General features: G+C 43.2%; 1 long non-coding RNA gene across 1 annotated transcript; it reads right to left on the bottom strand.

Annotated features, from left to right (window-relative positions):
* Positions 1-448: 448 nt before the first annotated feature.
* LOC127055192 (uncharacterized) lies at positions 449-14679 on the bottom strand. The gene is made up of 3 exons (XR_007775430.1): positions 14582-14679; positions 1793-1854; positions 449-1079 (listed from the first exon to the last, which is right to left on the bottom strand). It is a non-coding gene; the product is annotated as an uncharacterized LOC127055192 (long non-coding RNA).
* Between the last annotated feature and the right edge of the window lie 12671 nt (positions 14680-27350).

Genomic DNA, 27350 nt, shown 5'->3' with positions numbered 1-27350 from the left:
GTCCAGCAGTCCAGAGAGGACGCGGCCTTCGGATCTGCAGTGCTCCATGCTGCTACTTCTCACTCCGACCCCACCGCCTAGGTATGGCTTGGGATTCACCTAACTGGAATGGATGTGAGCAATCACTCGAAGAAGAAAAGACGGTTACTCACCTTTGTAACTGTTGTTCTTCGAGATGTGTTGCTCACATCCATTCCACACCCGCCCTCCTTCCCCACTGTCGAAGTAGCCGGCAAGAAGGAACTGAGGAGCGGGTGGGCCGGCAGGGGTATATATCAGGTGCCATGGCGGCGCCACTCTAGGGGGCGACCTGCCGGCCCACTGGAGTTGCTAGGGTAAAAAGTTTCCGACGAACGTGCACGCGCGGCGCGCACACTTAACTGGAATGGATGTGAGCAACACATCTCGAAGAACAACAGTTACAAAGGTGAGTAACCGTCTTTTCCCCAAGTGCAGGAGAGTATGGAAGCCACATAGGGAGGAGACAATACACTGAGATACTATGGTAATGGGTGTTACAACCAGGCCTGGTCCTGCTCTGTGGACAGACTCCAGTCTGTTATGAGTGGATCCAACTGCTGAATCTTCCATGCTTCTCAGTGACTAGTCACTACTCCTTGCTCTGGGTCTCTCAGACATGTTCCCAAGTATAGACCTCCATGACTAAAGCCTTTCTTGGCAATGGCACCTCACAGTCCAGCTACCTAGAGCCAGAGCCAGTGCCTTAGTCCTCCTGAGCCTCAGTTGCTCAGATATGTACCCCTATAAACCACTTGGCTGTGGGAGCTCTGATGTCTAGTTAAATCCTTCAGAGGCAGAGTGTCAGTAAAGCCAGGAACACAGGCTTAGTAAATGAATTTCTTAACTACAGATACTTTTATTCTTGAAAGAACTAGAGAGTTACATTTTTCAGAAAAACAACACACTCCCGAATGCATCTGACAGATCTCACCCCACCTGTGAGTCCTGGCTCTGGTCAGTATCCTTGTGATGTAGAGTCTCTGCTGTTGTCACTTTCTCCAACAAGTTCTGCTTGCCAGCCACAACAGAATGGCCCCTCCCTTGCAGACAGTCACTGCCTTAAATAAAGTCTTTCCACATTAATCAGTGGTCAGTTGGAGAAACTGCCACTCTCCCAACCATGTGTGTAGGCTGGGGGATTCCAGCCCTCCCCTTCCAGACAGGTTTCTGTATAGAGAGTTCATTAAAGTCAGTGGCTTCTACTGGCAGCAACCCATTGTTCAAGTAGGGAAGAGCCATTCAGAGATGAGGCCTTGATGGCTCTCTCATTTACAGTCATTCACCTAGTTGTCCATTCCCAGCACAAAAGGGATGTTCTAATCCCAAAATGAAGGCTGCAGTACAACATGGCGTTGACAAAACAAAATGGAATTCACAATCTAATACAGACATATTCACTGATCGGTCACAAAGGGTGCATCAGAAATGTCTGAGCTAGACAGGTATCTTAACATTATGCCACTTTCAAATGTACAAGGCATTGTCATGTTGTTTCTATAATTCCCAGCTCATCTGCCACACTACTTTCTGCATCAGTGATGCAACAGTATCAGAAAACCATAATGTGGAAACCTGGCATAGCTGCCAGCAAGGCCATTGGTACTAGGTCACTTATTTGGAGACAGATGGAGAACCACACATAGTAAATATATTACACCTTTAGTACATGTCTTGTAACTACACTATGTGTATAAACCGCTGCCTAGCATCATGCTATTTATTTCTTGCTTGAGCTGAATTAAGATAGAGAAGCATGGAGCTGAAGTCTTACCTGGGCCTGGTAAATATGTTGGCTCATAAGGACTTCTCAATCCTCTCTTTTAGCACCTGCAACTGTACAATATAGGAAATGATAGTTAAGAAGTAATATATCCAATTACATTAATTAATTACCTTGAAGATATACAATAAAAAAGTCCTACCAGAATGACCATTTAAAGGAGACAGATGTTAAAAATTCTACTTTTAACGCAGGGGATGGTGCAATACTGGCTATTTAGTGCTTTGCTTTTTTATAACATAGCGGTGCTTAAAAAGGTATTTTCAAGCTGTATAAACTAGATAGAAATATGCAACTGTCAGGCAATATGACAGTCTGCACTAGGATGGAAGAACATAATGACAGTGGAGATCACTTCAAGGATCACGTTGAATCCTTAAAATGAGGACATCAGGCAGAATGAAAAAATGTGATTTTTTTTCCTCACTGCAAACTTTCTCTCTGATCTTCCCATATTCTTCCTCTCCTTGCATCAGCTATTTGTGCTGGCTCACTTTTTATATCCCAGAAACCATCTTTCTTCTCCTGTCATAATGTACTGCCTAACACAGCTAACACATTTCCCCTCCTGACCACAGGAGACTCCACTTTCAGATCCACACTTGCCCAAACAAGAGGAGCTAGTGCAACCAACATGCTCACAGTGTAGTATTTTGTGGTGGTCTTAGCGTATGTGCAACGTGCCTCAGGTGGCATATGACCAGGATTCTTCACGGAATTTGTTCCACTGGTGGGATCATGTAGGTCTCCTGGCCTGAGCCAAGTACTGACAGCGAGTGTGACATGAATGCTCATACATGACCAGTGGCGGCTCCAGGCACCAGCGCTCCAAGCATGTGCCTGGGGTGGCAAGCCGCGGGGGGTCCCCTGCCGGTCCCTGCGAGGGCAGCAGTCAGGCAGCCTTCAGCAGCTTGCCTGCTGGAGGTCCGCTGGTCCAGCAGTTTCGGTGGCAATTTGGCAGCAGGTACGCCAAAGCTGTGGGACTGGCGGATCTCCTGCAGACAAGCCGCTGAAGGCAGCCTGCCTGCCGTGATTGGGGCTGCAAAAAAGCTAGAGTCACCCCTATCCATGACCCCCTATTTTGTGTTATAAATAAGGGAAGAAACAGTGAGAGGATATATAGTTCTTGTGTTTGTTTTGGGAGACACTGTGTGCCTGCATATTTGCCGTAGACTGACTCTGTTGAATTGGCCAGAATCATCCAGAAACTAGGTGCGTGGCACTACCCAGGCTTATTAGCTATTTGAATCTCCTAGGGTGATTTCAACTGTAGACAGGCAGCTTGACAGTACACACCCCAAGTCACTCTCTGAGATTGGAACCCATGAAAACTCCAGGGGAGGGGGAGGAATTTATAAATAGGACTGGGAGGCAGACTGGGGAGAATTCAGCTCCAGAGCAGCAGTGCAAAGACCAGAGGGATCTGCTATAAGGATTGTGTTCCAGGGACTTTGCCAGTTTTGTTGGATTAGAAGGCAGGCTCCCTCTTCCACTGTAGAAGAAGAAGAGGACTGAAATTGTTGCAGGCTGTGCACATTTCAGACTGTCTTTGCAAAGACCTCAGGGGAGTCTGAAGGAGATTGTGAGACTATCACTTGTTTCCCACACTTTAAGGATCTGACGTGCCCTATAGAGTTGCTCCAATAAACGATATTACCTCACCCACCTTGTCTCTCTAATATAGGAATTTATATATACAGATATTTAGTAAATGTTTTCCTAGAGATTTTGTCATTCTCCTATAATACATAATATAAAGTAAGTGTGTGTGTGTGTGCATAACATCCTGAACAGACTGGTTTGCACCACAGCAGAGAAATAAACTGAGGTAAAGGAAGGGAAGAAACGTACTGTACCTATCAGCACCATGTATTCTTCAAGCTTGTTACGCTAAAACAATTATCGGGCACACTTGTCACAGGGACAGACCCTCCACTCTTAACCGAACATGCAGATTGCAACACCTGCCTTCATTTATCACCATTCAATGGCAATTGAATGACTCATACCTTCTAATAAAGATCTAATGCCGTTTGAGCTTATACAAACTTGAACTCTTTCAATGTAAACTTGCAAATTTAGTTCAAGTTCATCAATCTTTGGGGAATTAGTTTCCCCCAATAATTATTTGGGAGAGGTTGTTAAAAATATGATTTTTCTAGCTAAAGGAAAGCCTGTGCTGGGATAGAAAAACATTCCTCAAAAGCTAGGCTAGCACAGGTGGATATTACATAGCAATATATAGCAGTCTTTTTGCATTGGCATGAAAATCTTCCAGCCCAGAGAGGGTCTACCAACTGGCCATTTCCAAAAAGGTAAACTAATTATATTTTTCTCACCCATCCAGCATGTAAAACAGATGAAAACTACTCACGCTGGGCAAGTAGATTTGAACAAGACTGGTATATATATTTGTATTTTATTAGCATTTTTTATTTCCCTCTCATCCATTTTCCACTTAATTTTTTATGGTAATTTTTTCTTATACCTTCCTATATGCACCTTATTTCAGTCTTTCCTAAGTGGAACATGTGCCCAGTAACACCTGTGCCAAACTTTTAAATGAACTAGAGATAAAAGTTAATTTCCACAGTGATTTACATTTGGGTTTAGGATTTAAGTGGGGGAAGCATTGAGTATCCTGGATCTCCAGACTCAGTTTATGTCCTCTCAGACAAGTCATGTCACAAGGATATCATCATTTGACTGATTAACTTAATCATAAGTTGTACCCTTATTGGTTATTGGCTGTGAATTCTGCAGGGAATGTAGTTGAAGAAGCATATTCACAACTAGCTTTGGAAAGCAGATAGTTTCTCTGCTGTCATAGAGGGAAAAACTATATTTTGGATGTAGGTTCATATATTCTTGGCTAAGGGAGCAATTCTGGCCTCATTAACATTAATAGGAATTTTGCCATTGACTTAATTGGGGCCTAGATTTCACCCCCAGGGGTTTTGTAAAGAGGGAAAGCAGAACTTTTCCAGATTGTAAAGGGGAAGAGATTTTCCTCCTGAATGAAAACAACAAAGGAAACCAAAGTAAATCCTTGCTTCGCAAACACTCAAATTCTGCTAAAATATTTAGTTTAACAGGTTACTGTAGAGGGAAGAAACTTGTAAGCAATGTAACAAGCCATAAAATCTTATTTGAAACAGGCACATGCAGTTAAATGAAGAAGGACAACCTAGAGGTCATTGGAAAAGGTTTGATGAAAAACAGGCATGAAACAATATCTTGAACAAAAGAAGGGTCATTTCTTACTGGATGATAGTTGAATTGGGAATGTGACACTAAGCTACTTTCTGCCTGACTGGCAAATTCTAGGGTTCAGGAAATCTACCATTACATCATAATGATCAAGGAGGTTCAGAATTACACACGACACCTTCACTCATCCCTGTAACTAATGCCACACAAGTACTTATAAATTAGTTTTCATCAAAGAATGAAAGATGCCAACACTGTACAAAGCATACATGTTCTACCAACACAGGGAAAGCATAAGTGATTTCTGTCAGTGTATTTGAAAGAGCCTGAGCATAGAGACCCTGATGATATTGCACAGTTTATAGAAAGAAAGTTACAGACCCCTTAGACATTTCTAAAGAACAAGGAACTTAACAAGGAAGGGAGATTTAGATATAAACAGAGTGTCTTACTAAAACAAAAGCTGAATCCTAGCAATTAAAACTTTTAAAAGATGGTGCGGCATGCTAATTCTGCTTAAAGATACATCCTATTCTTTTCCAATCTCATGTAATGTTCTTCAACTCAGGGAAGCCAGGGAGTTTGAAGGGAAGTCTTTCTTTCTCCCTAATGCTGTGAATCCTTCCTTCAAGTAATATTTAACTAATACCTTTTATTAGCCATAAACCAGAAGATAGCCTAAATCTGATTATAGTAGTGATGCCCTTTTTTGTAGATATCATTTCAAAGCAGAAAACCTGAGGGTATGTTTATTTGCTGCTTTGAGAACAAATATATTCCCAGATGATGACAACTGAGGATAATATCTTGCCTTAACTGCAATTTTTCATGGCATAGCGTCTTTTCACGTTGCCTTATTATTCACCTTCTTGGATTTTCTGTTTGTTACTAGCTTCTATTGCACGCATCATTACTAATCAAACAGGTTATGCCTCTAAAGAACATGTAGGGTTACATTTTCAAACAGTCCTTTCTGGGCTGAGTGTATAATAAGGTCCTGTATCCAGCCAGAAAAACCAAAAGAGTTGATTCACTGGCAATGCAAAGAACGGTATAATGATCTAGGTGCATCCAAAATAGTGCAAGTGAGAGGTAAGTGCAATTTGCATGCTGGAGTAATTTTTTATTAGTGTAACTATAGTCTAAATCCCCATAGCTGGTCCTTGTAGTCAGGACAGAGGGGTGGAGTACAGGCAAAGAGGCAGTTTTTGCAGTAAGTATCTTGTCCTCCCTTTTTGGCAGTCACATTAAAGCAATGGTGGTATAAGCATCACTAACCTCAGTGTCCAAATTAAAGTAGTGAGTGGAAAAAAGTCTATCATTTTCAGTGGAATAATTATACAATTGTATTTACACAGCACAAACAAAGTAGATAAGTGGCAATAAAGACTTACGTGTAGTGGCCCTCTGTTAAATATTATGGAGAGCCTGATTCTGATCTGATGTTGGTGTGAAACAGGAATAACTAAGTTAATGAGCCAAATCCTCAGCAGGAGAAAATGTGTACTCAGGACAGCTAAGGAGAGCAGAATGTAGCCGTAAGCCTTTCTGCACCTCTCTTCCTGGGCCGAGCGCCAAACTGGCCCACAGGGCAACTTAGAGCAACCTACAACCTGTCTCCTCTGTTAGGGGAACTCATTGACTGCAGTTTTCTGACTGCTTTGTGAAGCTAAAGTTGAAATGAGGCCAAGGATTGATCCTAATGCACCCGATATTGTTCTCATTTCGGCCAAAGTAAATCAGGAGTGACTCCATTGAAGGACATACTGGTTTTACTGTTTAGGTAAGATCAGAGTCAGGCCTTGATGGTTGAGGAGTTTGCTGCTGCATAACAACCTCTTAATCACTCTGGTTTCTGGCCTCTATAAATCTTGGCTCTGTTTGATATCGCCCATAACTCCTGAGATTTGCTCTTTTTAGGGGAAGCATCTGGTTCCTCCTGGGAATCTGCCCAGGATGAACTGCATCAGTAAGGTATGCAGTCTGAGGGCCTTCTCCACTGTCTGCTCTGCCATCCACATTGAGATCAGGGTTAATGGTTGAATCCTCTCTTTCTTGCACAAATGAGTTACAGCTATGAGTTGTGTGTCTAATATGTCTTTTATGAAACAGTAACTGAACTGGAAGGCCTAGGCATGTTGATTATTAGTGAGGCTTGTGATGCTGGTAAACCAAGTGCCAGTGCGGGACAAGGCCATAGGTATTAGATAAGAATTGATAAACTCATCGCTGGAAATCAAACCAACTCACCTGTGTGTTAGTTGTGTTCAAAATAGGTATTAGTCTGATAAGAATGTATTTAGTGTTTAGACTCCATTAAATGCCTATAAATTGCTACATGCATTAATTTCACTTGTACTGTCTGTATTCCATGCTGTAGGGAAATATGTAAGTTTTGCTTCATAACTTTGAGAATGTTAGCTCTGAACTTGTGAACCTAGGCATGGGATTCATCTCCCCCACCCCCCGGCCCATTCAGGGCCTCTAAGGAACATCACAATTCAAAGGATTGATGGATGGCCCTATTACACCTTGGAAATGCTGCATGCAATGGAACTCATCTCATGGACTGGAAGGCTAAATGTAAAAGATAAAACGGGGTGACAAGAAAACTTTTTCATCTCTTTTCTGTTTGAACTCTGACAGAGAAGAGACACTAAACTAAAGCAGAGATCTCCAGGGGTTGTCCCTGTGTCCACCCTGAAAGACATTTTGAATTGACAGATTACTACATCTCTAGCATTTTTAGGAACAAGAGATGATAACTTATTTGTGTGTATATGCTTGCTTTAACCTGTAAATAACTCTCTGTTGTTTCTTTTCTAGTTAATAAACATTTAAGTAGTTTATTACAGGATTGGCTACAAATTTTGTCTTTGGTGTGAGAGCTGAGATACAAATTGATCTGAGGTATGTGACTGGTCCCTTGGGACTGGAAGTATCCTGAATATTTTGTGATCTTTGATATAGATGACCAATTTTCACTATGTCCAGCTTGCCTAGGTGGCAATATAGACTGGAGAGCCTATGGGAACTGTCCATGGTAAGACTGTTATAGTGATCCAGGAGTTCACATTTGTGACTGAGTTGGTGAAATCTAATTATAGAATTATAGAACATATCACCAGTTTGAGGCATCTGCCCTGTTTTTGACAGACTGCCCTGAGGTTGTGAGCCACTCCAGACAGCATGACAAGGCTAATGGCATGCATTTTAGTAATACAGCAATTATATTGTGGCATGGTGTTTAACCTAGGCAAAGATTCAGATCCTAGAGCTGAGCATGGTTGAGACCAATGGATGTTATTAATCTTCCCTTTATTTGTTAATTATGTTCTTACATCCCTGTGGACAATGGACACATTGTTCATCTTGCACTAACTTTTTCCTGGACCTTACACCCTGGGGAATTGACTGTTTATCCATGGGAGATAGTGTAGCCATGTATGATACTTTCTTTAGAGTACACTGTGGCTTTCTTTTCTAGCTGTCCTTGCTGAAGAAGTTAATTGTGTTTCACTTCATCCAGTCTCTTAAAACTTCATTTGGATATGTACATCTGAAAAATTTAGTAGGCCAAATAAATCATATTTGGATTCCTACTGTCGAGTTTTTGTGGGCTGTGTAACGGTTCTGGAAGCTAATCGTTCCTGATCTGAGACAACTAACACTAATTTCCATTTGCAATGAGCAGCCACTTGAACTATTTGGAAGTTACCTTAAATTTCTTCATGCTATTTGTTTTGCATTTATGTCTCTGCTTAGCCATCTTCCTTTGGCTGTCTGTGTGTATGCTTGTAAATCTAGTTCTTATAGTCTTAGTGTAGGCATCATTTATACTTAGAAAAGCATATCTGAAAATATATTACCTTTAAATAGTAGGATCCATCACATCTGAGCTCCCATGTCTGATAACCAGAAAGCCCCATTTCATTTCAGAAAAAAAATCGCTTCTGTCAGGGTAAACAGAATGCATTATCCCCCTTTAATAACCATTTTTAAGTATGCTTCTGTATTACTTTTTCACAGCTGTATTGCAATAAGCCTTAGAGTAATTGCCAGTTCTCCTGTCTAATAGGTTCATTATTCTTTTGCCATAATTGCAGCCATTAAATGTCCAATTGTGAAATTTCCACTCCTACATTTACTTAGTGTTACATTATATAATGGGGTAGATCATTACGGCACCCCAGTGGCATGGCTGTTGTTCAAAGTGTTTCTAAAAGGCAATGAGATTCATTTGAAATATGTCTTATTTTTGATTTCCACACAATCTCTCCAGCCCCCTACGTGTGTCTCCCTTTTTTAGCCCTCCAAAGATAGCAGCTGCATTTAGATAGCTTTTGCTGAAAGTTTAAGAACCTGACTTATTCAGGAAGACAAAAAGCTGTAACTTTAATATTTCTAGAGCACCACTTTCTCACTTTTATGTAATGATTCATATATAACAAGGTGATAGAGCAAAGATTTAACTAAAGAAATTAACACTTATGGCTTAACGGCTTTTCAAGGACTGTGATTTATCTTTTGTCAGGTTAAATTTGGTGGGCTTTTTCCTTGTTGTAAAAGAAGTCTAGCCTGGGTGTTAAGTTACAGTGATGGTAATAAAATTATCCATTAAATGCCCCATACTTTGTTATTTGACAGTTCAAAAAAGTTAAATAAATATACCAGGATTTTCCTTTTCTGATGCTACTGAAGATTGTAGATTTTAAAATGGTTTATTTGAACATAAATATAATGTAAATATTTGTATTAAAATGAATAGAAGCCCCTAGGATTATCACTTTGTTTATAGTCATTACCACATCTTCTTGTTTCATAAGAGACTCCAGATCTACAGTCTGCTTGTCTCATTTATTTTTGCTGTAATGACACTAAAATTGGGTTTGGCCTATCTACATTAGCAGTTAATAACAGTTTCAAAACCAGATCAGAGATTGTGGTGAGGCGCTGGAGAATCATTGCTATCAAGCATTATCAACACAGAGCCCATTCCTAGTGTAGATAGAACCTCTGGCTCAATAACTTTCCTTGAGAGGTCATCCAACCCTTTTATAAGTTTGGTGTGTAGCTTCATGTCAATTTAAAATTCTGATTTACAGGATTTAATTCCTATTAGTTAGGTTCCCCGATTTGCTATAGATGTTAGATTAAAATTACATTTGAAATTTATATCAGTTAAGATTTTTATATGCAACAGTTAAATTCATGTCCTCATTATGTTATAAATATTTGAGTAGTTAAATTAGCCTTGCAGATCACACTTTAAAAATAACAAATCAGCATTTAATATTTTCTATATCATGTGCAATGACAAAGACAATAAAATGGGACAACTATGTATATGATCTAGTGGTAGGGAAGCAATTTGATTTGCAGAAAATAAATCTTTTTTTGTTAAAATATGTTTTTAAAAAATTATAATAAATTTATTTTCTGAGGTCCAAGTTGCTTCACATATAAAACACAGAGAAAAGACAGAACTGGAAAGAGGAAGGCTCAGTTATAGAAAAATTGGTTTCCTAGCTGTTGCACTGTGCTGATTTGTCTTTCTATAGAAGACAAGAGGAGTCAGGGTCGCCTTCCACCACTGGGTCACAAGTTCAACTCCTGGTCAGTAGAAAGCAGATGGTTATTACTGTTTTTCCTTTGGTTAACTGTATAAAATGAATTTGCTGGTCTCAGTCCTGTTTCCAGAGCACAGGTGTCTATCTCTTAGAAATGACTGCAACATTTGGCTTCTATTGGTGCCCCGATGGGAGTTTTAGGCATCATTTCAAGGACTACATGTTCCATTGCCTGCTAGAGGTAGTCCCTTCAGTTCAAAATAGAGACATGTAGATGGGATGGGTTTCAGAGTGGTAGCCGTGTTAGTCTGTATCAGCGAAAACAACGAGGACTGCTTGTGACATCCAGGGCCGGTTCCAGGTTTTCTGCCACCCCAAGCAGCAAAAGAAAAAAGAAAAAAAAAGCAGCGGCAACACGATCATGCTGCTCCACTCTTTGGCGACAATTCAGCGGCTGGTCCTTCATTCCAAGAGGGACTGAGGGACCCATCCACGAATTGACGCTGAAAACCCAGATGTGCTGCCCTGATAGCATCTGGAGGTCCGCCCCTTGATATTGTCCGCCCCAAGCACCTGCTTCTTTAGCAGGTGCCCGGAGCCGACCCTGGTGGCACCTTATAGACTAACAAATTTATTTGGGCATAAGCTTTCGTGGGCTAAAACCCACATCATCAGATGCGTAGAGTGGAAAATATAGTAGAAAGAGATCTATAGTAGTACATGAAAAGATGGGAGTTGCCTTACACAGTGGGGGTCGAGACAAATCAGTTAAAGTGGGCTATTATCAACAGGATGAAAAATCACTTTTGTAGTAATAATCAGGGTGGCTCATTTCAAACAGTTGACAGGAAGATCTGAATAACAGTAGGGGGAAATTAACAGGGGAAATTAGTTTTTTTTAGTTCTTGTAGTGACCCATCCACTCCCAGTCTTTATTCAGGCCTAATTTGATGGTGTCCAGTTTGCAAATTAATTCCAGTTCTGCAGTTTCTTGTTGGAATCTGTTTTTGAAGTTTTTTTGTTGAAGAATTGTTGAAGTCTGTTATTAAGTGTCCAGGGAGGTTGAAGTGTTCTCCAGTTGGTTTTCGAATGTTGTAATTCTTGATGTCTGATTTGTGTCCATTTATTCTTTTGAGTAGAGACTGTCTGGTTTGGCCAATGTACATGACAGAGAGGCATTGCTGGCACATAATGGCATATATCACATTGGTAGATGTGCAGGTGAAGGAGCCCCTGATAGTGTGGCTGATGTGATTAGGTCCTATGATAGTGTCCCTTGAACAGATATGTGGACAGAGTTGGCAACAGGGTTTGTTGCATGGATAGGTACCTAGGTTAGTGTTTTTGTTGTGTGGTGTGTAGTTGCTGGTGAGTATTTGCTTCCGGTTGGGGGGCTGTCTGTAAGTGAGGACTGGTCTGTCTCCCTAGGTCTGTGAGAGTAAGAGATCATCCTTCAGGATAGGTTGTAGATCCTTGATGATGCTCCGGAGAGGTTTTAGTTGGAGGCTGAAGGTGACAGCTAGTGGCGTTCTGTTACTTTCTTTGTTGGGCCTGTCCTGTAGTAGGTGACTTGTGGGTACCCTTCTGGCTCTGTCAGTCTGTTTCTTCACTTCAGCAGGTGAGTATTGTTGGTGTTTGTCTCTGTCTGAAGGATTGGAGTAAATGCAGTTGTATCGTAGAGCTTGGCTGTAGACAATGGATCGTGTGGTGTGATCTGCATGAAAGCTGGAGGTATGTAGATAAGTATAGCAGTCAGTAGGTTTCCAGTATTGGATGGTGTTTATGTGACCATCGCTTATTTGCCCTGTAGTGTCCAGGAAGTGGATCTCTTGTGTGGACTGGTCCAGGCTGAGGTTGATGGTGGGGTGGAAATTGTTGAATTGTTGATGGGATGGTGTGGGCAGATTTCCAGTGCCTGGTTTACATTTTGCAGGGCTGTTAATCCAGCACCTTTCATATTCACTAAATTCACACACACCCAAATGCGGAGGGCAAAAACACCCACAGTAAATATATAGTTGGAAGAGTTCTTGCCCATTTACAAAGTGATTATTATTAGTATCAAGAAAATAATTAGCAGTAACTCATACAGTGAATTTTACCTTCTTTTAAGATTCGCCATAAACAGACTGCAAAATGCTCAAAATTATTCTTCATTCAAAATCTGTCCCAATTTTTTTTACTGAATAATTGTCAGTCTGCAGATCAATCCAGTTGTGCCTTGCAAATATCACAATAAAATATACCATTCGCATATAATGCACGAGTCATTCTATTAGTCAAATAATTAACTAATAAACAGAGCTCAGATTTGAAGCTCAGTAGTAATATCTGCCATTTGGAATTCACAGTACATTGATTACAGAAATCATCTAGTTTAGTTATGTGATTAATCAATATAGCATTAATGGAGAGAGGTTAATTTTACAATTTTTAAAAAACAAAAGATGCTTTAGGGTTTCAGTCTAAACTTAATGCAGTCAATGGAAGTCTTCCCATCTACTGGGCTTTGGATCAAGCCCTTAGCAAATATTTGTTAGTTTTAGCTAAAAATCTCATTTGGGGCAGTTATTTGCACCAGTAAAAATTGAGCACCTGAACATTTGAGGAAGTGAGCAGGAAATGTTTGCACACTAAAGGTGAGCAAATTTGTTCTGCTGAAACTATTTTAATTAAAAATGCAGATTCGGTGAAATATTTTGTGAATTCTTGTGGGTTTCGCCAATTTTTTGTGTAAAAAAAAAAACAAAACAAATATTCTGAACAAATTGAAACTTTTTGTTTTGACATTTTCCAAATGAAACATTTTGAGTTTTCATTCAAAATTACTTTGTTTTGAAATATCCTTTAAATTTATTATAAAAAAATTAAAAACATTAAAGTGCTCTAAAATGAAACAAAAATTTAGTTGTGGGTTGAACAAACTGTTTCATTTGAACCAAAATAATTTTTGATTTTTGATTCACTGAAAATTGCAAAAACAAAAAAAAATCATTTTTAGTTCAACTGAAAACTTATCAGTGAACCAAAACAGTTATTTCCACAGCTCTGTTGCAAACATGACTGAATCAAAATTCACCCTCAGTAATTAATTTCCTTCTAGTGATGGCCAAAATTTTGTTAGTCTGCTATTGTCATTAAAAACTAAAGCTAAACTTAAAAAAAACTTCTCTTCATAGCATGGTACAATAAGACCTGAGAGAGTGTAATCATGGGGAAAAAGACTTGTCAAATAAAGGCACTAGGACAACAGAAGATAAAACAATATTAGATGTGGTTTCAATTTGGGTATATAATAGAGAAAACACTTTGCTGAAGCAAAAGCAAAGCACTTGCATAGTTTTTTAAAATTATTTAAATGTATAAATAATATTTGGATAAAGTTAATTATAAGGATGACAACTGCAGCCGTAGGTGAACAAGACTGAAAATGTGTTTCATATAACAGTATAGAAAAAAGAGAGGCGGCCGTTATGGGCTTGATTCAAAGCTCAGTGACCTCAGTGGTAAAATTCCTGCCAAAGACTTTATGCAACATGCTTAGAGATAGTGGCCCCAATCCTTGGCTGCATTCCAGCTGCTTTGCACTACCCTGCTGCTCTATAGCAGTCCCAAACAAGTGTAGAAAGCCTAATTTGGGGGGAATATTCTCGTGGCATAAAGTCAGGTTAGTCCCTTCTCCCTTGGGGCCATTATTGAAAAGTTTAAATTAGAGCAATCATAAAGGTGCTCTAAATTATGCTAGGGCACTGGCTTGGCATAAAGCCAGCTCAGGACTGGGGGGACACAAAGCACAGTGCCGTCCTTAGGCATAGGCAGAATAGGCAGCGGCGTAGGGCCTCACACTGCCTGGGGGCACCACTCTCCAGGCAGCCCAGACAGTGTAGAAGCAGGGCTGCTGGGTCCTAGAGAGAGCCGAATGCAGCACAGTCTGAGGAATGGGATTGGCTGCTGGGGTCTCTGGGAAGTGGAGGGGGTGGGGGTTGGGAAAGGAGCTCACCTGTGAGTGTGACTCTTTCCCCCCGGCTGAGGTCAGGTGAGGCTGTGGCTCTGGAACCAGTATCCTTTGTTGTCTCCCATAACATCCATTCTTCTCCTTCCTGCCCCACAGAGCACCCCCTCCTTTCTCTCTCCTCCCTAAGAGCACCTCTCTCTCTCTCCTCCCTCCCCTCCGTCAGGGCTAGGTTGGGTGAAGTGCTGGGGGGGGAAGGGAGGCTGGCTGGCTGCTTGCTGAGGAATGAAAGTGAAAGTAACTCACTTCCTGGGCAGGCAGCCAGAATTGGAATGTCACACAGGGTTTGGCTGGGGTTAGCCAGATGTGTGAAAAATCAGGATAGGGGATTGGGGTAGAGTGAGCAGATATCTCTATTTTATAGGGACAGTCCCAATTTTGGGGTCTTTTTCTTATATAGGCTCCTTTTACCCTCCCACCCCCACCCATCCCTGTCCTGATTTTACACACTTTCTGTCTGGTCACTCTAGGTGGGGGTAATTGGTGCCTATATAAGACAAAGCCCCAAATATCGGGACTGGCCCTATAAAATCAGGACATCTGGATCTGGCCACCCTAGCTGGGGAGCGCCTCTCCCCCAGGCTGGCAGCTGCCAGCGATCCATCTCATCCGGGGGGAGCTGCACAGGGCAGGATGAGCTGCTATGGCTCCATGGGTGCCCTGTCCCTCAGATCAGATGCTGTGCTAACTTCACCATGGTCCATAAGGCTGGTGGTGGTGCCCATTGGCGTGTGATTGGACCTGAGGGTTTGCTGCTGCTGTTGCCACTCTGCACCCCAAGAGGTGGATTTTGGGGTCTATTGCAGCTGTTGGACCAGCAGGCTGGGGGGTGAGCCAAGCATGAAAGCAGTACTGTGTTGCCATTTAGATTGTCATTTAACAACTTTGTTTGCCAAAAATTCTTGCTAACAATCCTGAATCCAATTTCAATATTTAAAAAAAAAAATCAATATCTTAGCCAAAAACAGAAAATTAAGTTGTTGACAATTATTAGTGACAGGTTTGGTTTGAGGCAGGGAGTGGGCCAGTTTTCATCAGAGAAACAAAAAATGTTGACTGACTTTCATATAGCCTGTTACTCCTGATAAGAATCCTCCAACAACTGTAATATGCTCATCTTCTTACTACTGTATAAAGCAGGGGTCGGCAACCTACGGCACACGTGTCAAAGGTGGCAGGTGAGCTGATTTTTGATGGTATGCAGCAGCAGGCTGAGCAGCTCAGCCCATCACTGCTCTGGGGTTCCGGCTGCTGCCCTATTGCCAGCTGGGATACCAGCCATCGGCCCCACTCAGCACCTGCTGCTGGCCTGGGGACCCCCAAGGAACCCCAGGCTAGCAATGGACTGAGCAGGCCAGCTGAACCACTCAACCTGCTGTCAGCCTGGGGTTCCATTCACTCAGCCGGCAGCAGACTGAGTGGGCTGGTGGCGGGCTGAGCAGGGCCGATGGAGGGTTGAGTGGCTCAGTCTGCTGTCAGTCTGGGGTGCCAGCAGCACTCAGCCTACTGCTACTCCCGGCTTCTGGCTGCCGGCCCCTTGCCAGTCAGGAGCTCAGCCGCCAGCCCCACTCTGCCTCCTGCCAGCCTGGGTGAGCAGAATCCCAGGCTGGTAGCGGGCTGAGGGGGGGTTGGCGGCCGGGATCCTGGCTGGCAGGAGTTGGTGGTCAGAACCCCAGACCAGCAGCGGGCTGAGCAGGGCCTGGGATCCTTGTCTAGGGTTCCAGCCACCAGCCCGCTGCCAGTTTGGGGTTTCATTTACTCAGCTGGCAGTGGCCTGAGCAGGACCGGTGGCCAAGACCTCAGATAATAACAATAGTTTATTTATATAATATAGACATAGAGAGAAACCTTCTACAAACATTAAAATGTATTACTGGCACGAGAAACCTTAAATTACAGTGAACTTGGCACACTACTTCTGAAAGGTTGCCAACCCCTGGTATAAAGTGACCATATGTTGTACTAAGATTCTCCTGCTTTTTTTTTTCCCTGTGAGTCAGTATAACTTTTGCCAGCCCAGAAGTTGGGCAGCCAATGTTTTACGTTTTCACAATGTTTTCTCCAACTTTCATAAAGTAAATACATAGTTAATATGAGTTAAAAAGGCCAGGGACACTTCTTTGTGAAGAATCTGTACAGCAGATCATGCCCATAGACGATCCAGAAAAGAAATTTGAGGTTGAATTTTTTAATGTTGTGATGGATAAAACAGTATCTGCTGTTGATGAAAGGTTTAATACCTTGCAAGTACACCATGAACAGTTTGGATTTTTGTATGACATAACTAAATTCAACGAAATAGGAAAACAAGAGCAACTAATGACAAAGTGCAAGAACCTAGAGAGCCTCCTGAAGCACGGTGATAGTTTTGATTTAAATGGACTTGAACTGTACGAAGAATTGAGTACACTGTCATCAATATTGCCACATGCAAAATTGGTGATGGACATTGTACAATTTATTCATACCCGCAAACTTGTTGACATATATCCTAATGTGTATATTGCCACTCTTATTCTACTGACAATTCCTGTAACAGTAGCATCAGGAGAACGGAGTTTCTCAAAACTAAAGCTCATTAAAAACTATCTCCGCTCTACCATGAGTCAGGAACGCTTAACTGGTCTTGCTATTCTTGCAATCGAACAAGACACGACTTTGTCTTTGTCATACGATGACATTATTACTGATTTTGCAGCCAAAAAAGCCAGAAAGATTGCTTTTAATTAAAAACAAATCTTTGTTTCAATACCTTTTCATATAAATTTCCAATAAAATTTTGATAAATTAAAAAAAATATTATTTGCATCATTGTCATATCAGAATTTTTTCTATAGTGCTGCTTCTTTAGTGCTAGTCCATCAGCATTACAGTGTGCTTCATTAAGTTAAACTGGTTTTAATAACATGAATGTGGCAAGTTTTCCAATAATGTAAGCTTATGTTTGTGTTGCTAAGAGCAGATCAGGCACAGGGGCACCAGTTTAATAATCTCGCCTAGGGCATCATAAATCCTAAGGCCGGCCCTGACAAAGCATGCTTAAAATCACTTTTGTACCTAACCCACTCCCGAGTCATGCTGTGCATTCCTCAGTAGAACCACAGATTTAGCCTATGTTGTGTTTTGCTTACCTGATTAATACCATTGCCTATATAATATTAACATAGAGTTATATGTAAAGTGGAGGTGGGGGAATAACTGTTAATAAGTAATTTAAAATAAGGAAAAAAATGTTAAAGAAAATATTTGTTTCCCCATTCAAGCAAGTATATATGGAACATTTCTCCTTCCCCATCCTCCCCATTCACTCAGCTCTGATTATTATTATTATTATTATTATTATTATTTGTACTTAGTGAAAGAATGATAAATATGAGCCTAACACTGTTGTATGCCTTCAAGATAGAGTCTAATGAATGAGTTAATGGGAACAATACATTTGCAGTTTCATTTCTAGTCAGCTCCTGTTCCAGTGAGAAGGAAAGTGAGGGCATGCCCACATAAAATATGTATAGTGCAAGATTCATCACCATAATGTATTATTACGTACAAAAGACAGCAAGCCCTTGTCAAATCCCTGATTTTTGGCTGCAGTAACAAGGATTCTGGGAAGCTGTTACACCAAGCCTCTTGAATGTCATTACTTACTGTAAGATTTCCTAGAGGACAGAGCATGTCTTTCCTTTGCTCCTCAGTAAAGGGTGTGTTACTTAAACCTTCTCCCCGCTTTCTTACTGTAATATTTTTATTAGACTCTCATTGCAGGACCGCTAAGTGCTATAAAATATAGAAGAGCTTAGGCATTAAGAAAATCTTAGAACTTTATATAAGGAGGACTCTGCTGAGTGAGGAGAAAAGAAAGAAGATCCAGATGTTAACGTACTGTTTCAGCTGAAAGCCAAGAAAGAAGCGTTTCTAGGAGGTCAAATCTATCTTGTAACTGCTCGGAAGACATTCGAATCACACACAATCACAATGTGCTTTATTCCTTTCCCCTCCCCCATGATAGAGACATTTTACTTTGACCGCATAGATTAAACTCCTGGTTTAACTTTTGGTGATTATATCTGGATTGTAAAGAAAGAGGAGAATCTAACCCACTTAAAAGCCTTTATGTCTTCCATTAGCCTTCTAAAGCTTTGGATGAGATACAGCAAAACTGCTCTGAACCACTCCAGAAACGAGTGTGTCCTTGCAAAAAGCAGCCTCTCCAAAGATAATTACACAATTTTGTTTCTCTGCAGAATGCCAAGTGTTAGATTCAGTAGGAAACCTGTTCTGTAAGCTAGGTGAGATAGTTGACTTCGTAGATCACAGAATCACATTGGGGCAGTAGTCATTTAGATAACTTTACTCATTTTCTGTGCTGTTTTATATGTTTAAAAAAAAACCTTATATATACAAATGTCCAATGACTGGACACAAAGTAGCTGAAGGATTTAAAAAGGTACATCAATACCCATAAATACAAAATATAGCTTATGCCACTAAATTGAGATGGCTGTTTTATTGGGAAGTCTCCCTCAGAACCTATTTAACCTAATGATAGTTAGCTGTGACTGCTGCTCAACTGGAGTGGTTACCACCAATTCCATGCAGTGGGGACACATTCGGTTAGTAACAAGTGGTTAAGTGGTGCTCAGCCAGGTGGTAAACAGGTGTAAATTTTATGCTTCTGTCTTTTAACCCCAAATTTGCCAAATAAGGGTTAACAGAAGAAAGAAAGATCAGGCAAAATTACAGTGCAGGGAATATCATGTTTTCAAACTTCTATTTATTTTGGTTATTCATCTTGCAGCCTTTTCTCAGATAAGTAGCCCATGTGAATGAGGGCTTCAGGGTCAGGCGCTTAATTCAGATGACAAGTTATTCACTATGCTGTCATAACTAAGAGAATTTCAAGGTATAGACATTAAACATCTGTCTCTTTCCAAGGGGAATGCAGCAGTAACAAATGCATTGATTATCTTAATGTTTAGAGCAGAATTTGGATAAGTGACAGTTTGGACAAATGAAATTTCTTTTTATACATATCAGATCCAGGGGACATGTATGAATTTCAAATAATCTGAAATTCAGATAACTGAGATTTTGTTTCTAGGTGTGACTAGGAACAACAGTCCCCTCCCTGTCCCACTTGCACTTAGGACTTACAACTGCAGACTTGTATTTGACCCAGATCTTCCTTCTAAAGTACATACAATAGATATATATTATAAAATATTCATAAGTCACCACCCAAAGGACCACAGATATTGTTCACCTAGAAAAGACAGTCTTTATAGGTCAAACAGAATTGTTCTGGAAAGCTTAATATCACTCTCAAGTTGTCATTGAGGATTGGAGGCTGCATACTGGAGGTGTTCCTGAGTGCAGGTTTAACTGCATTGTAATTGTAGCATCCAACATGGAACTTGGAGGAAAAAGCACATTTGTTGCAGCAGGGGGAAGAGTGTGAAGGTGGCACCCAGAATTCAGTCTGTAGTGTATGCATATGGCTAGACTGCCAGATGCAGTTACAGCCCCTCTGTAAATAGTTCTCTTGATAAAAAGCCAGGTTAGTTTTATAACCCTGGAGTCCTTTCATGTTATTATCCAGCACCTGGTATGTGAAACAACTCTTGTAGCAGTGTCTCTGATTGTATCCTATTCTCTATCATACACTTGTGCTCATTACCTCTCATTTGTATTACTGCAGTAACCTCCCTCCGGTCTTCCTGCAGTTTACACAGGGGTTTTCAGCTTTCTCCGTATTCTCCCTGTCTTTTATGAGACTTGGGTCACAAAAAGGTCCAGGGAGGGTTGCAACCACACTGTCTTTCTTCATGGCGAGATGGGAGGGGAAGGGATAAGAAGAGGAGGTCCCAACATTTTTTTTCTGTTGTAAGATGGGCCATAAAAGAATGAGAACACCTGCCCTAGTTGCTTATTTGACTCACACTTGGCCATTCCTGGCCCTCACACAAAACGGAGGTGCTCATGAGATTTTCTCTGGGACTAACACGTTAACATATATCTTGATTAAGGGACCTTCATTGGTTTTCCCATAAACAATATCTTGCTGCTCACTAGCGTTGCCAACTTTGTAATGTTTAAAAATCAGATGCTCCAGCAGGAGTGTTGGAACCTTCCCTGCCCCACCTCTAATCTCCCCGCCCCCGGCCTCGTCCCTGCCTCGCCTCTTCCCTTTGAGGCACCGATCCTGCCCTGCCCCTTCCCCCAAGGCCTCACTCCTCCATTCACTCCTCTTTCCCTCTTCCCCCATCACTCAGTTCTTTTCCCCTCTCCCCTGCCCAGGTCAGGAAAGACTCACCTGCAGAGTTAGGGCAGGGAGCTGCAACCGTCTGACTCATGTAGGAGGCAACTTCAGCTCATTAGGGGCTGGTGCAGGTGATGGCCCGGCACCCCCTTCCTGTAGTAACTGGACTTTGGGTGTCCAGTCAGTAGATCTGACTGGACACTGTCAGGTCCCCTTTTCGACCGGACTTTCCAGCTGAAACCCAAACATCTGGCAAACCTTACTGCTCACAAATGTGCAGTACCATAAGGCACTACCCAGCTGTGTCCTGGATTATTTATATAGGTACCTACTTTAGAATTGAAGCCTACAGCATGTTTTTGTCCCCCTGTTGCCAATACCCGCCACATTAGGATTTCCATGCTGTGCTCCTCACCGAGATAGGACTCAGCACTCTCACATCCTTACAAAGATTTAACTCCCTTGAAAAACAACTGTCATCAAGTGATTAGAGAGCCTGTTGTTCTTCATCCACCTTGCCAGCAGGCCTCTGAGCATGAAGACTATTTTCACAGGTTTGTTCCACCGTGTCCAAGCCACAGAACAGTTTTCTAAGCCACCCTGGTCACTTTCTTGCAAGAGGTGAGGGATGGGCCAGAAATCAGAGGAAGCTGGGACAAAGCAGGGAACAATAAAGGTGAGGGTAGGGTGGTTCCTGGTCAAGAAAGGTGGATCTAGCTAGGACTGGCTCTAAAGTATGCAGTAATGTTGTAGCTGTGTTGGTCCCAGGATATTAGAGACAAGGTGAATGAGGTAATATCTTGTACTGGATCAGCTTCTGTTGGTGAGAGAGATGAGCTTAAACAATGTTGTTTTCATGTCTTGAAAGCTTGTCTCTCTCACCAGCAGAAGTTGGTCCAGTACAAGATATTACCTCACCCACCTTGTCTCTCTGCATAAAAGTCACAGCTTGGCCCCTCTTTCCTCTAGCTCAGTGTTTCCCAAACTGAGGGCCGCTGCTTGTGTAGGGAAAGCCCCTGGCGGGCCAGGCCGGTTGTTTACCTGCCGCGTCCGCAGATTCACCCGATCGCGACTCTCACTGGCTGCAGTTTGCTGCTCCGGACCAATGGGAGCTACGGGCAGGGCCAGCTCTACAGTTTTCGCCGCCCCAAGCAGCGCACCGAATTGCCTCTGCGGAGAGCGGGGGCAGTCCGTTTGCCCTTAGGGCAGCAGACGCGTTTCCGCGGTGGCAACAATTCGGCAGCAGCTTCTATGTTTAGCTGAAGCCGTCACAGACAGCTAAACATAGAAGCTGCTGCCAAATTGTCGCCATTGCAGAAATGCGCGTGCCGCCTTAATGGCACACGGACTGTCCCCGCCGTCTGCTGCGGCAATTCGGTGCACTGCTTGGGGGCAAAACAACAGGGACTGCCGCCCCTTGCAGATTGCCGCCCCAAGCACCAGCTTGGAATGCTGGTGCCTGGAGCCGGCCCTGGCTGAGGGATGCAGCGGCCAGTACGTCCCTCGGCCCGTGCTGCTTCAAGCAGCTCACATTGGCCTGGAGCAGCAAACTGCGGCCAGTGGGAGTCGCGATTGGCCAAACCTGCTGTCATAAACAGATAGCTAAGGGTTAATGTCTCGTTCACCTGAAGCACCTGACCAGAGGACCAATCAGGAAACCGGATTTTTTCAACTCTGGGTGGAGGGAAGTGTGTGTCTGAGTCTTTGTTTTCTGCCTGCCTGCTTTCTCTGAGCTTTGGAGAAGTAGTTTCTTTTTTCTAGTCTTCTGTTTCCAAGTGTAAGGACAAAGAGATCAGATAGTAAGTTATATGGTTTCTTTTCTTTGGTATTTGCATGAATATAAGTGCTGGAGTGCTTTGATTTGTATTCTTTTGGAATAAGGCTGTTTATTCAATATTCTTTTAAGCAATTGACCCTGTGTTGTATCATCTAATACAGAGAGAACATTTGTACTTATTTTTCTTTCTTTTTATATAAAGCTTTCTTTTAAGACCTGTTGGAGTTTTTCTTTACTTCAGGGAAATTGAGTCTGTACTCACCAGGGAATTGGTGGGAGGAAGGAATCGGGGAGATCTGTGTGTTGGATTGCTAGCCTGATTTTTGCATTCCCTCTGGGGGGAATAGGAAAGTACTTTTTGTTTCCAGGATTGGGAACAGAGAGGGAGATTCACTCTGTTTGGGTTCACAGAGCTTGTGTCTGTGTATCTCTCCAGGAGCACCTGGAGGGGGGAAGGGAAAAAGGATTATTTCCCTTTGTTGTGAGACTCAAGGGATTTGGGTCTTGGGGTCCCCAGGGAAGGTTTTTCAGGGGGACCAGAGTGCCCCAAAACACTCTAATTTTTTGGGTGGTGGCAGCAAGTACCAGGTCCAAGCTGGTAACTAAGCTTGGAGGTTTTCATGCTAACCCCCATATCTTGGACGCTAAGGTCCAAATCTGGGACTAAGGTTATTACATGGTGTGCAGCTGGTGGGATATAGACAGAATCCAGAAGCCAGTAGGAATATTATATTTTTCTTTTCTCTGCTAAGGGCTTTTTAGCAGAGAGAAACAGTTGGTTTTAAAAGGGAACCAGAGAGAATTTTTTTTTTCTCTGCTCTCGCTGGCAGTTTGTGGCTTGCATGTTAAGGGTCTTTTGTCATGCAATAGCCCTCCCATTAGGAGGCAAGTACCAGCACTTATAGGCATGCAAATAAAGTGGTTTTTCTGGTTTCCCTTCATTGAACATTAGCTAGAGAGAGAAAAGGAAAATTAGCTAAAGGCACTGTTGCTAGGCAGACTTCAGGAGGCAACAGAGAACCTGCAGTTCAGAAGATAAACACCGGAGGGCACCCCAACACAAGAAAACAGGAACCATGACTTCTAAGGCAAAAATTGACGCCGAAGAACAAATCAAAGAAGCTGAACACAGGCGACAACTGGAAATAAAACAAAAAGAGATGGAGATGAAAGAAAGAGAAGAACAGATCAAAGAGGCAGCCTACCAAAGAGAACAGGCAGCCAAAGAGGCAGCCTACCAAAGAGAACAGGCAGCCAAAGAGGCAGCCAAAGAGGCAGCACACAAAAGAAAACTAGAAGAAGAAGAGATGGCCTACCGAAGGAAACAAGCAGAAGATGAGTTGGCCCACAGAAGGAAGCAAGAAGAAGAGGAGGCGGCCCACCGCCGAGACATGGAAAAACACCAAAAAGAAATGGAAAAACAACAAAAAGAAATGGAAAAACAACAAAAAGAGAATGAAGAGAAGGAAAAACAGAGAAAACATGAACTGGAGATGGCAAAAGCTGGGCTGCCTGTGCCAGCCAACCCTAACAACCCGGCGCCAAATATTGCTCCACAGCACAGGAAATTTCCCACCTACAAGGCAGGTGATGACACCGAGGCCTTCTTGGAAAACTTTGAAAGAGCCTGTCTTGGGTACAGCATCCCCGAAGACCAGTACATGGTAGAATTAAGGCCACACCTCAGTGGACCTTTAGCAGAGGTGGCAGCTGAAATGCCTAAGCAGCAAATGAATGACTATAAACTTTTTCAAACCAAGGCCAGATACAGGATGGGGATAACCCCAGATCATGCCCGTCGGCGCTTCAGAACCCAAAAGTGGAAACCAGAGGTGTCATTTCCCAAACACGCCTACTACATTGCAAAAAACTATGAGGCCTGGCTAACAGGAAACAACATTCAAACCTTGGAAGAACTGAACCTCCTCATACAAATGGAGCAGTTCTTGGATGGTGTTCCTGAAGACATCACACGGTACATACAAGATGGAAACCCCAAGAATATCGCTGAGGCGGGGGAGATTGGAGCCAAATGGATGGAACTGGCAGAAAGCAAGAAAGCTACTGTCAAGGGGAACGATTACCCCAGGGGGCACACAGACCATAAACCCTACCACCGAGGACAGCCAAAGACCCCACATACCACCCAAGTAAAGCCACAGATACCCTACCCTTCAACCTCACCAGTCTCCAGTAACTCACCTCGGCCCAGTGACCCATCAGATGGAAGATGCTTTAAGTGTAATGAACTGGGACATATCAAGGCCAAGTTTCCCAAGAACACCATGCGAGTGCAATTCATTACACCACCATCACACCAAAGATCCCCAGGCCCGGATGCCTCTCAAATACCCTTGGAGCGAAGGGAAAATTTGAGAGTGGGCGGAAAGAAGGTTACTGCGTGGAGAGACACGGGGGCACAAGTGTCAGCTATCCACCAATCCTTCGTTGACCCCAAATTCATCAACCCAAAGGCCAAAGTTACAATTTACCCCTTCATGTCACAAGCTGTAGACTTGCCTACAGCTCAACTGCCTGTCCAGTACAAAGGCTGGTCAGGAATGTGGACTTTTGCAGTCTATGACAATTATCCTATCCCCATGCTACTGGGGGAAGACTTGGCCAACCAGGTGAGGCGGGCCAAGAGAGTGGGAATGGTTACACGTAGCCAAACCAGGCAAGCTTCCAGACCCATTCCTGTTCCTGAACCATCCACAGAGGCCCCGTCTGTGTTACCAGAGACCCAGACAGAGGTAGTGGACCCGGATTCCATGCCTACCACTGAAACAGCCACAGCATCTCCAGTCCCAGGCCCGGAACTGGAACAGCAACCAGCACCAGCAAGTGCAACTACATCTTCAAACTCAACGCCAGAGGGCGCCAGCGAGCCAAAACTGGCAGAAGCAACAGACAGCCATACCCAAAAGTCTCAGCCAGAGCCTGAAATACCCTCAGGTGCACCAGCGGAGAGCGGTTCACCAGCAACGGAAACAACCCCATCACCTACATCGCTTCCAGAGGGACCAAGCCCAAGTCCACAGTCTGAGGAAGAACTGGTGACCCCAGCCTCAAGGGAACAGTTCCAGACTGAGCAGGAAGCAGATGACAGCCTTCAGAAAGCTTGGGCGGCGGCACGGAGCACCCCACCGCCTCTCAGCTCTTCTAATCGATCCCGGTTTGTTATAGACCAAGGACTTTTATACAAGGAAATTCTTTCTGGTGGACACCGGGAAGAATGGCAGCCGCAAAAACAGTTGGTGGTTCCAACTAAGTACTGGGAGAAGCTCTTAAGCTTAGCCCATGATCATCCCAGTGGCCATGCTGGGGTGAACAGAACCAAGGACCGGTTGGGGAAGTCCTTCCACTGGGAGGGGATGGGCAAGGACGTTGCCAAGTATGTCCGGTCTTGTGAGGTATGCCAAAGAGTGGGAAAGCCTCAAGACCAGGTCAAGGCCCCTCTCCAGCCACTCCCCATAATTGAGGTCCCATTTCAGCGAGTAGCTGTGGATATTCTGGGCCCTTTCCCAAAAAAGACGCCCAGAGGAAAGCAGTACGTACTGACTTTAGTGGACTTTGCTACCCGATGGCCGGAAGCAGTAGCTCTAGGCAACACCAGGGCTAACACTGTGTGCCTGGCCTTAACAGACATCTTTGCCAGGGTAGGTTGGCCCTCCGACATCCTTACAGATTCAGGGTCTAATTTCCTGGCAGGGACCATGGAAAAACTGTGGGAAACTCATGGGGTGAATCACTTGGTTGCCACCCCGTACCACCATCAAACCAATGGCCTGGTGGAAAGGTTCAATGGAACTTTGGGGGCCATGATACGAAAATTCATCAACGAATTCTCCAATAATTGGGACCTAGTGTTGCAGCAGTTGCTGTTTGCCTACAGGGCTGTACCACATCCCAGTTTAGGGTTTTCACCGTTTGAACTTGTGTATGGTCACGAGGTTAAGGGGCCATTACAGTTGGTGAAGCAGCAATGGGAGGGGTTTACGCCTTCTCCAGGAACTAACATTCTGGACTTTGTAAGCAACCTACAAAGCACCCTCCGACACTCTTTAGCCCTTGCTAGAGAGAATCTAAAGGATGCTCAGGAAGAGCAAAAGGCCTGGTATGACAGACATGCCAGAGATCGGTCCTTCAAGGTAGGAGACCAGGTTATGGTCTTGAAGGCGCAACAGGCCCATAAGATGGAAGCATCATGGGAAGGGCCCTTCACGGTCCAAGAGCGCCTGGGAGCTGTAAACTACCTCATAGCATTCCCCAATTCCTCACTAAAGCCTAAAGTGTACCATGTTAATTCTCTCAAGCCTTTCTATTCCAGAGACTTACAGGTTTGTCAGTTTACAGTCCAGGGAGATGATGCTGAGTGGCCTGACGGTGTCTACTACGACGGGAAAAAAGACGGTGGCGTGAAAGAGGTGAACCTCTCAACCACCCTGGAACGTCTGCAGCGGCAACAAATCAAGGAGCTGTGCACTAGCTTCGCCCCATTGTTCTCAGCCACCCCAGGACGGACTGAACGGGCATACCACTCCATTGATACAGGTAATGCTCACCCAATTAGAACCCCACCCTACCGAGTGTCTCCTCATGCCCAAGCTGCTATAGAACGGGAGATCCAGAACATGCTACAGATGGGTATAATCCGCCCATCTACCAGTGCATGGGCATCTCCAGTGGTTCTGGTACCCAAACCAGATGGGGAAATACGC

Source organism: Gopherus flavomarginatus, chromosome 7 (genome assembly GCF_025201925.1).
Source record: "Gopherus flavomarginatus isolate rGopFla2 chromosome 7, rGopFla2.mat.asm, whole genome shotgun sequence".
In the NCBI taxonomy this organism is placed as follows: Eukaryota; Metazoa; Chordata; order Testudines; family Testudinidae; genus Gopherus; species Gopherus flavomarginatus.
Note: the sequence above shows the minus strand (reverse complement) of the source record. Positions and strands in the feature narration are given on the sequence as shown.